The sequence below is a fragment of the Oncorhynchus keta genome, unplaced genomic scaffold (genome assembly GCF_023373465.1).
Source record: "Oncorhynchus keta strain PuntledgeMale-10-30-2019 unplaced genomic scaffold, Oket_V2 Un_scaffold_3956_pilon_pilon, whole genome shotgun sequence".
NCBI classification, from domain to species: domain Eukaryota; kingdom Metazoa; phylum Chordata; class Actinopteri; order Salmoniformes; family Salmonidae; genus Oncorhynchus; species Oncorhynchus keta.
In genome coordinates, this window is record NW_026290928.1 from 59646 (window position 1) to 70000 (window position 10355).

At 45.1% G+C, this 10355-nt stretch overlaps 1 long non-coding RNA gene across 1 annotated transcript; it reads left to right on the forward strand.

Annotated features, from left to right (window-relative positions):
* The first annotated feature begins 1095 nt into the window (after positions 1 to 1095).
* LOC127928787 (uncharacterized) lies at positions 1096 to 1968 on the forward strand. The gene is made up of 4 exons (XR_008132227.1): positions 1096 to 1151; positions 1261 to 1464; positions 1552 to 1687; positions 1824 to 1968. It is a non-coding gene; the product is annotated as an uncharacterized LOC127928787 (long non-coding RNA).
* Positions 1969 to 10355: the final 8387 nt, after the last annotated feature.

Here is a 10355-nt window from a genome sequence, read left to right on the forward strand (position 1 = left end):
GTCTAAGACACTGTTGAGAATGAACCTTTATTAGACTGGACCATGAACCGTTAGAGCGGTCTAAGACACTGTTGAGAATGAACCTTTATTAGACTGGACCATGAACCGTTAGAGCGGTCTAAGACACTGTTGAGAATGAACCTTTATCAGACTGGACCATGAACAGTTAGAGCGGTCTAAGACACTGTTGAGAATGAACCTTTATCAGACTGGACCATGAACAGTTAGAGCGGTCTAAGACACTGTTGAGAATGAACCTTTATCAGACTGGACCATGAACAGTTAGAGCGGTCTAAGACACTGTTGAGAATGAACCTTTATCAGACTGGACCATGAACAGTTAGAGCGGTCTAAGACACTGTTGAGAATGAACCTTTATCAGACTGGACCATGAACAGTTAGAGTTCCCAGAGTGGTGCAGCGGTCTAAGACACTGCATCTCAGTGCAAGAGGCATCACTACAGTCCCTGGTTCAAATCCAGGCTGTATCACATCCGGCCCGTGATTGGGAGTCCCATAGGGCGGCGTACAATTGGCCCAGTGTCGTCCAGGTTTGACCGGAGTATGCCGTCATTGTAAATAGGAATTTGTTCTTAACTGACTTGCCTAGTTAAATATAGGTCATAATTAAATTAAAATTAGGGCCTAAATACGTGGAGGGTTTGTGAAGACAGGAATCAGGATAAGTGGAGGTCTAGCCGACATTTCAAGGGTAGTAAAATCTTGAAGTCCAACTACCTCCAAAGAAATAAATCAGCATTTAACCCTGCTTATCTCCCTCATTCCATCCATGCCAGGGTAGTAGAACCAGGTACAGTCCTGACTGACGCATGAGCAGATATCACAACTACTACTGTCTGAGAGAGAGAGAGAGAGAGAGAGAGAGAGAGAGAGAGAGAGAGAGAGAGAGAGAGAGAGAGAGAGAGAAAAAAAAATACACACTTTGTGACGTACTAGAAATGCCTGTTTTTCTGTCTGTGTTAGTGGTTCAGGTGTCCCCGAGGTGGTCAACCAGCCCAGACCCAGATAACAGGCCTCATCTGTCTGTGTTAGTGGATCAGGCGCTCTGTCCCCGAGGTGGTCAACCAGCCCAGACCCAGATAACAGGCCTCATCTGTCTGTGTTAGTGGATCAGGAGCCCTGTCCCCGAGGTGGTCAACCAGCCCAGATAACAGGCCTCATCTGTCTGTGTTAGTGGATCAGGAGCCACGGTTCAGGATAACATCATCTGTCTGTGTTAGTGGTCTACCCCAGATGAAGGTGGTCAACCAGCCCAGATAACAGGCCTCATCTGTCTGTGTTAGTGGATCAGGAGCCCTGTCCCCGAGGTGGTCAACCAGCCCAGATAACAGGCCTCATCTGTCTGTGTTAGTGGATCAGGAGCCCTGTCCCCGAGGTGGTCAACCAGCCCAGATAACAGGCCTCATCTGTCTGTGTTAGTGGATCAGGAGCCCTGTCCCCGAGGTGGTCAACCAGCCCAGATAACAGGCCTCATCTGTCTGTGTTAGTGGATCAGGAGCCAGGTAATATCTGTCCGTGAACCAGATGAAGGTGGTCAACCAGCCCAGATAACAGGCCTCATCTGTCTGTGTTAGTGGATCAGGAGCCCTGTCCCCGAGGTGGTCAACCAGCCCAGATAACAGGTCTCATCTGTCTGTGTTAGTGGATCAGGAGCCCTGTCCCCGAGGTGGTCAACCAGCCCAGATAACAGGTCTCATCTGTCTGTGTTAGTGGATCAGGAGCCCTGTCCCCGAGGTGGTCAACCAGCCCAGATAACAGGCCTCATCTGTCTGTGTTAGTGGATCAGGAGCCCTGTCCCCGAGGTGGTCAACCAGCCCAGATAACAGGCCTCATCTGTCTGTGTTAGTGGATCAGGAGCCCTGTCCCCGAGGTGGTCAACCAGCCCAGATAACAGGTCTCATCTGTCTGTGTTAGTGGATCAGGAGCCCTGTCCCCGAGGTGGTCAACCAGCCCAGATAACAGGCCTCATCTGTCTGTGTTAGTGGATCAGGAGCCACGGTTCAGGTAATGTCTGTGGAGTAGGTCTACCGTGAACCAGATAAACAAGCGCTGCCGGTAACCCGTCTGGTCCTCAAGCATGAGGGACGTCAACAGATTAGATCACCACAGATCAACCCCAGGAAGTCAATTGGTCTGCCGGTGTTTAAAGTGCAGCCAAGCTGTGGTGTTGAACCATACCTTCGCTGTAACACACACACACACACACACACACACACACACACACACACACACACACACACACACACACACACACACACACACACACACACACACACACACACACACACACACACACACACACACACACACAACCAAACAAAACCCTTTACATTCTCAACTCTAGATAGAGGAGGATAAAACCACACTGGGAAATGGAATCATGATGCTGGTCACATATTGGAATGGCTTTATGTTCAGGGATTTTTCTACCATTGAAATCCTAAGCATTTTTTGGGGGGGAAACCCATTTCAGTGTAAACCTAAACAACTAAAACCAGATATAAAGTATGTATAAAAGATAATGGAGTTATATATTTTAAAATAAAATAAATCTTTGAGAAATAACAATCACCAAAATAAAAGCTAGACAGTCAGGGAGAATTGAAAATTCCAAAAACAATTAATTTAGCAGTTGTGATTTTGTTATTATGTTTGAGCAAAAGAACACGGCATTAGCCATTTTAAAAATGAAGGAAACTAGCTTTAAAACGACAACATTTCCTCTCAACTCCATGGAGAAACGTGTAGAATTGCAGCGCCAGGACGAGGGCCTCTAGAATGTTCTCTACAGCCCCAGGACGAGGGCCTCTAGAATGTCCTCTACAGCGCCTCAGAATGACAGCGCCAGGGCCTCTAGAATGTTCTCTACAGCCCCAGGACGAGGGCCTCTAGAATGTTCTCTACAGCGCCAGGACGAGGGCCTCTAGAATGTTCTCTACAGCCCCAGGACGAGGGCCTCTAGAATGTTCTCTACAGCGCCAGGACGAGGGCCTCTAGAATGTTCTCTACAGCCCCAGGACGAGGGCCTCTAGAATGTTCTCTACAGCGCCAGGACGAGGGCCTCTAGAATGTTCTCTACAGCGCCAGGACGAGGGCCTCTAGAATGTTCTCTACAGCCCCAGGACGAGGGCCTCTAGAATGTTCTCTACAGCGCCAGGACGAGGGCCTCTAGAATGTTCTCTACAGCCCCAGGACGAGGGCCTCTAGAATGTTCTCTACAGCCCAGAGGGCCAGAATGTTCTCTACAGCGCCAGGACGAGGGGGCCTCTAGAATGTTCTCCACAGCCCCAGGACGAGGGCCTCTAGAATGTTCTCTACAGCGCCCAGGACGAGGGCCTCTAGAATGTCCTCTCAGCCCCAGGACAGAGGGCCTCTAGAATGTTCTCTACAAACTGAGCCACACCGACCGTGCCCATCTCACGCCAACCACCTCAGCCCCTGTTTGATCCAGAGAAAAGCCTGACGTTACAGTAATCTAATCAACCGTGCCTTTCAGACAGCTCTTGATCAAATCTATTCTTCAGAGCAGACAGGAGACACTGCTTAAAATGTTCTATTATTTGAATGCCTTATCTAAAAAGACACCAAAGGAAAATATTAAAAACATTGCTCCACGTAGGAGAATGGCAGGAAAACTAGATGTTGCAGTAGATACCAGTTACAGACACTATTTTTTAATTTAACCTTTACTGCTGTTAAGAACAAAATGATGGTCTAGGAACAGTGGGTTAACTGCCTGTTCAGGGGCAGAACGACAGATTTGTACCTTGTCAGCTCGTGGATTTGAACTTGCAACCTTTCGGTTCCTAGTCCAATGCTCTAACCACAAGGCTACCCTGCCGCCCCTGAATGGCCCAGCTCCAGCTCCAAGTGGACTGTCCCAAATACACCATGCCTGGATTACAGCAGGAACCACATAGAACAGCCGATAGCCTCATTCTGTGTCAGGACAGGTTAGTTCCCAGTTTAACAGACATTTGGGGACAACCTGTCTGTTTAGTAGAAAACATTGTTGACAATGTGGAAGGAGAAAGCACCTCTGGCCAATAAAAACACTGGGAAGAGAAGGAGAAATCTGTGTTGTAAAATCAATCCCTTAGCCAACATGTCCCTCCAAATGGCCAATAAAGTGCAGCTTTTGGTCTGGAAGGGAAATGGCATGTAATATCCAGGAGACCTGTCTGATTTGACTTAGCCAACACCAAGTCCATCCCACGCAACCAAACACATCTCCAGGAGACCTGTCTGATTTGTCTTAGCCAACCCCAAGTCCAGCTCCTGTCCCACGCAACCAAACACATCTCCAGGAGACCTGTCTGATTTGTCTTAGCCAACCCCAAGTCCATATCTCCAGGAGACCTCCCACGCAACCAAACACATCTCCAGGAGACCTAACACTCCAGTTCTCCAGGAGACCTAACACCAAGTTTGCAACCAAACACATCTCCAGGAGACCTAACACCAAGTCCAGCTCCCGTCCCACGCAACCAAACACATCTCCAGGGTGCCATTTTAACACCAAGTCCAGCTCCCGTCCCACACAACCAAACACATCTCCAGGAGACCTGTCTATTTGTCTTAGCCAACACCAAGTCCAGCTCCTGTCCCACGCAACCAAACACATCTCCAGGAGACTGATTTGTCTAGCCAACACCAAGTCCAGCTGTCCCACACAACCAAACACATTTGCTCTTAGCCAACACCAAGTCCAGCTCCCACACAACCAAACACCTCCAGGAGTGAACACCCCACGCAACCAAACACATCTCCAGGAGACCTGTCTGATTTCTCTTAGCCAACACCAAGTCCAGCTCCCGTCCCACGCAACCAAACACATCTCCACTTGTCAATCCTCAGTCCTCTCTGACATTATCTTGACAGGCCTTCCCACAAACACACCTCCCTGTTCTGTACAACAACACACTGAGGAACCAGGTTGTGTGTGTGTGTGTCCTAAATGTGCTCGTCATCGTCCTGGGAACAGGATCAGAAGCTGTTATCACACTTTTACTACCATCATTACAGACAGAGATGTACCAGTATTGACAGGCCTGTCACTGGTCTGTTACTGTTAGAGACAGTGATGTACCAGTATTGACAGGCCTGTCACTGGTCTGTTACTGTTAGAGACAGTGATGTACCAGTATTGACAGGCCTGTCACTGGTCTGTTACTGTTAGAGACAGTGATGTACCAGTATTGACAGGCCTGTCACTGGTCTGTTACAGTTAGAGACAGTGATGTACCAGTATTGACAGGCCTGTCACTGGTCTGTTACTGTTAGAGACAGTGATGTACCAGTATTGACAGGCCTGTCACTGGTCTGTTACTGTTAGAGACAAGAGTGGAGTCAGTGTTGTGGTAATGCCAGGATGTTGAATCAGTCACATTCACAACAGCTGATGATGTCAGAGGAGGCATTACCTCCTCACAGCTAACCATTCATGACAGCTTACGGAGACTAGAGTCAGTGAGACCACAGAAGACCACACTAAGTCTGACTGCCAGGCTGAAACAAGCCTGAACTTCTCAATAAACCGTGGAGGAAAAGTTTCCGGCTAAACTGGAAATGCAGGATCACTAAAGTTAATATTGAACAGTAACACCCTGAAGGCCCAGACAGATGAGGCCTCGTTGTGACTGCAGGGGGAGACATGTGTTTCCAAGCAACCACTCTCTCTCTCTCTCTCTCTCTCTCTCTCTCCCTCTGTCTGTGTCTCTCTCTCACCTCTTTCTGTGTGTCTCTCTCCTCTCCCTCTCTCTCTTCCCTTCTCTCTGTGTCTCTCTCACCTCTTTCTGTGTGTCTCTCTCCTCTCCCTCTCTCTCTCTCCTCTGTCTGTGGCAACCACCTCTCTCAACGACCTGACACTCCTCTCCCTCTCTCCTCTGTCTGTGAAAACCACCTCTCTCAACGACCTGACACTCCTCTCCTCTCCTTCTCTCTCTCTCCTCTGTCTGTGTCTCTCTCTCCTCTGTCTGTGTGTCTCTATCCTCTCCCTCTCTCTCCCCTGTCTGTGGCAACCACCTCTCTCAACGACCTGACACTCCTCTCCTCTCCCTCTCTCTCTCCTCTGTCTGTGTGTCTCTATCCTCTCTCCTCTCCTCTGTCTGTGGCAACCACCTCTCTCAACGACCTGACACTCCTCTCCTCTCTCCCCCTCTCTCTCTCTCTATCCTCTGTCTGTGGCAACCACCTCTCTCAACGACCTGACACTCCTCTCCTCTCTCTCTCTCTCCTCTGTCTGTCTCTCTCTCTCTCTCTCTCTGTCCTCTGTCTGTGGCAACCACCTCTCTCTCCTCTCTCTCTCCTCTGTCTGTCTGTCTCTATCCTCTCCCTCTCTCTCTCCTCTGTCTGTGTGTCTCTATCCTCTCTCTCTGTGGCAACTCTGTCTGTGGCAACCACTCTCTTAACGACCTGACACTCCTCTCTCCTCTCTCTCCTCTGTCTGTGTGACACTCCTCCTCTCTCTCTCTCTGTCCTCTGTCTGTCTCTCTCAACGACCTGACACTCCCTCCTCTCTCTCTCCTCTGTCTGTCCACCTCTATCCCTCTCCTCTCTCTCCTCTGTCTGTGTGTCTCTCCTCTCCCTCTCCTCTCCCTGTGGCAACCACCTCTTTTATCCATTTTCCGTCCTCCTGTCCTTCAGAGTGTAACCTGCACAGAGTTCTGTCTTAGAGACAACAGCCAGTCGTGGTTGTGTGGCTAGCCTGCTGTCAAACACTCTCTTTCCAGAACTGAGACCAGCTAAAGCACACAAGGCGAGGCCACCTTGAGAGAAAAGACTGAACCTATTACATAACACCTGTTAGAAGGTCAAAGTCCAAAGACAAAACACCTGTCTCTCTAACAGGCCTAATGGGAAAAATAGCTGGCACCACTCTCCAAGAGAAGCATTGCATCATTGGCAATGTTTACAATGTCTACTGAACTACAAACAGCCTTACTATGAACTACAAACAGCCTTACTATGAACTATGAACAGCCTTACTATGAACTATGAACAGCCTTACTATGAACTATGAACAGCCTTACTATGAACTATGAACAGCCTTACTATGAACTACAGAACAGCCTTACTATGAACAACAGCCTTACTATGAACTGTGAACAACCTTACTATGAACTATAAACAGCCTTACCATGAACTACAAACAGCCTTACTATGAACTATAAACAGCCTTAACCTATGAACTATAACACCTTACTATCAAAGCCTTACTAAAACAGCCTTACTATGAACTATGAACAGCCTTACTATTGAACTATGAACAGCCTTACTATGAACTATGAACAGCCTTACTATGAACTATGAACAGCCTTACTATAAACAACTACTATGAACAGCCCTTACTATGAACAGCCTTACTATGAACAGCCTTACTATGAACAGCCTTACTATAAACAACCTTACTATGAACTATGAACAGCCTTACTATGAACTATGAACAGCCTTACTTGAACTATGAACAGCCTTACTATGAACTATAAACAGCCTTACTATGAACAACCTTACTATGAACTATAAACAACCTTACTATGAACTATGAACAGCCTTACTATGAACTATGAACAGCCTTACTATGAACTATAAACAGCCTTACTATGAACTATGAACAGCCTTACTATGAACTATAAACAGCCTTACTATGAACTATGAACAGCCTTACTATGAACCAGCCTTACTATGAACTATGAACTTACTATGAACTATGAACAACCTTACTATGAACTATGAACAGCCTTACTATGAACTATGAACAGCCTTACTATGAACTATAAACAGCCTTACTATGAACAACCTTACTATGAACTATAAACAGCCTTACTATGAACTATGAACAGCCTTACTATGAACTATGAACAGCCTTACTATGAACTATGAACAGCCTTACTATGAACTATGAACAGCCTTACTATGAACTACAAACAGCCTTACTATGAACTATGAACAGCCTTACTATGAACTATGAACAGCCTTACTATGAACTATGAACAGCCTTACTATGAAACAACCTTACTATGAACTATGAACAGCCTTACTATGAACTATGAACAGCCTTACTATGAACTATAAACAGCCTTACTATGAACTATGAACAGCCTTACTATGAACTATGAACAACCTTACTATGAACTATGAACAGCCTTACTATGAACTATAAACAGCCTTACTATGAACTATGAACAGCCTTACTATGAACTACTAAACAACCTTACTATGAACTATAAACAGCCTTACTATGAACTATGAACAGCCTTACTATGAACTACAAACAGCCTTACTATGAACTATGAACAGCCTTACTATGAACTATGAACAGCCTTACTATGAACTACAAACAGCCTTACTATGAACTATGAACAGCCTTACTATGAACTATGAACAGCCTTACTATGAACTATGAACAACCTTACTATGAACTATGAACAGCCTTACTATGAACTATGAACAGCCTTACTATGAACTATAAACAACCTTACTATGAACAACCTTACTATGAACTATAAACAACCTTACTATGAACTATGAACAGCCTTACTATGAACTATGAACAGCCTTACTATGAACTATGAAACCTTACTATGAACTATAAACAACCTTACTATGAACTATGAACAGCCTTACTATGAACTATGAACAGCCTTACTATGAACTATGAACAGCCTTACTATGAACTACGAACAGCCTTACTATGAACTATGAACAGCCTTACTATGAACTATAAACAGCCTTACTATGAACTATGAACAGCCTTACTATGAACTATGAACAGCCTTACTATGAACTATGAACAGCCTTACTATGAACTATGAACAGCCTTACTATGAACTATGAACAGCCTTACTATGAACTATGAACAGCCTTACTATGAACTATAAACAGCCTTACTATGAACTATAAACAGCCTTACTATGAACAGCCTTACTATGAACTATGAACAGCCTTACTATGAACTATGAACAACCTTACTATGAACTATAAACAGCCTTACTATGAACTATGAACAGCCTTACTATGAACTATAAACAGCCTTACTATGAACAATACTATGAACTATGAACAGCCTTACTATCAGAACTATAAACAGCCTTACGACAGAACTAAGCTAAGTATAAACAACCAGTACTCAGAACTATGAACAGCCTTACTATGAACTAAAACAGCCTTACAGTATGAACACAACTATAAACAGAACCAAGCTACTTACTATGAACAGAACACTTACTATGAACTATAAACAAGCCTTACTATGAACACAAGCAGCCTTACATGACACAAGCTACAGTAACAGAACACAAGCTTACTACTGAACACAAGCTACAGTAACAGAACACAAGCTACAGTACGACAGAACACAAGCTACAGTACGACAGAAACAAGCTACAGTATGAACAGAACACAAGCCTTACTATGTCATAAACAAGCCTTACTATGAACTAGAACACAAGCTACAGTATGAACAGAACACAACCTTACAGTGAACAGAACACAAGCTACAGTATGAACAGAACACAAGCCTTACAGTATGACAGAACACTTACTATGACAGAACACAAGCTACAGTACGACAGAACACAAGCCTTACAGTACGACAGAACACAAGCTACAGTATGAACAGAAACAGCCTTACCTGACAGAACACAATGAACTAGAACAGAACACAAGCTACAAACAGAACACTTACTACGACAGAACACAAGCCTTACAGAACAGAACACAAGCTACAGTAACAGAACACAAGCTACAGTACAGAACACAAGCTACAGTACGACAGAACACAAGCTACAGTATGACAGAACACTTACTAGAACTATGAACAGCCTTACTATGAACAGAACACCTTACTATGAACAGAACACAAGCTACAACTACAGAACACAAGCTACAGTATGACAGAACACAAGCTACATGAACTATGTCAGAACACAAGCTACAGTACGACAGAACACAAGCTACAGTATGACAGAACACAAGCTACAGTATGTCAGAACACAAGCTACAGTATGTCAGAACACAAGCTACAGTACAACTGAACACAAGCTACAGTATGTCAGAACACAAGCTACAGTATGACAGAACACAAGCTACAGTACGACAGAACACAAGCTACAGTATGACAGAACACAAGCTACAGTACGACAGAACACAAGCTACAGTATGACAGAACACAAGCTACAGTATGACAGAACACAAGCTACAGTATGACAGAACACAAGCTACAGTACAACAGAACACAAGCTACAATATGTCAGAACACAAGCTACAGTACAACAGAACACAAGCTACAGTATGTCAGAACACAAGCTACAGTATGCCAGAACACAAGCTACAGT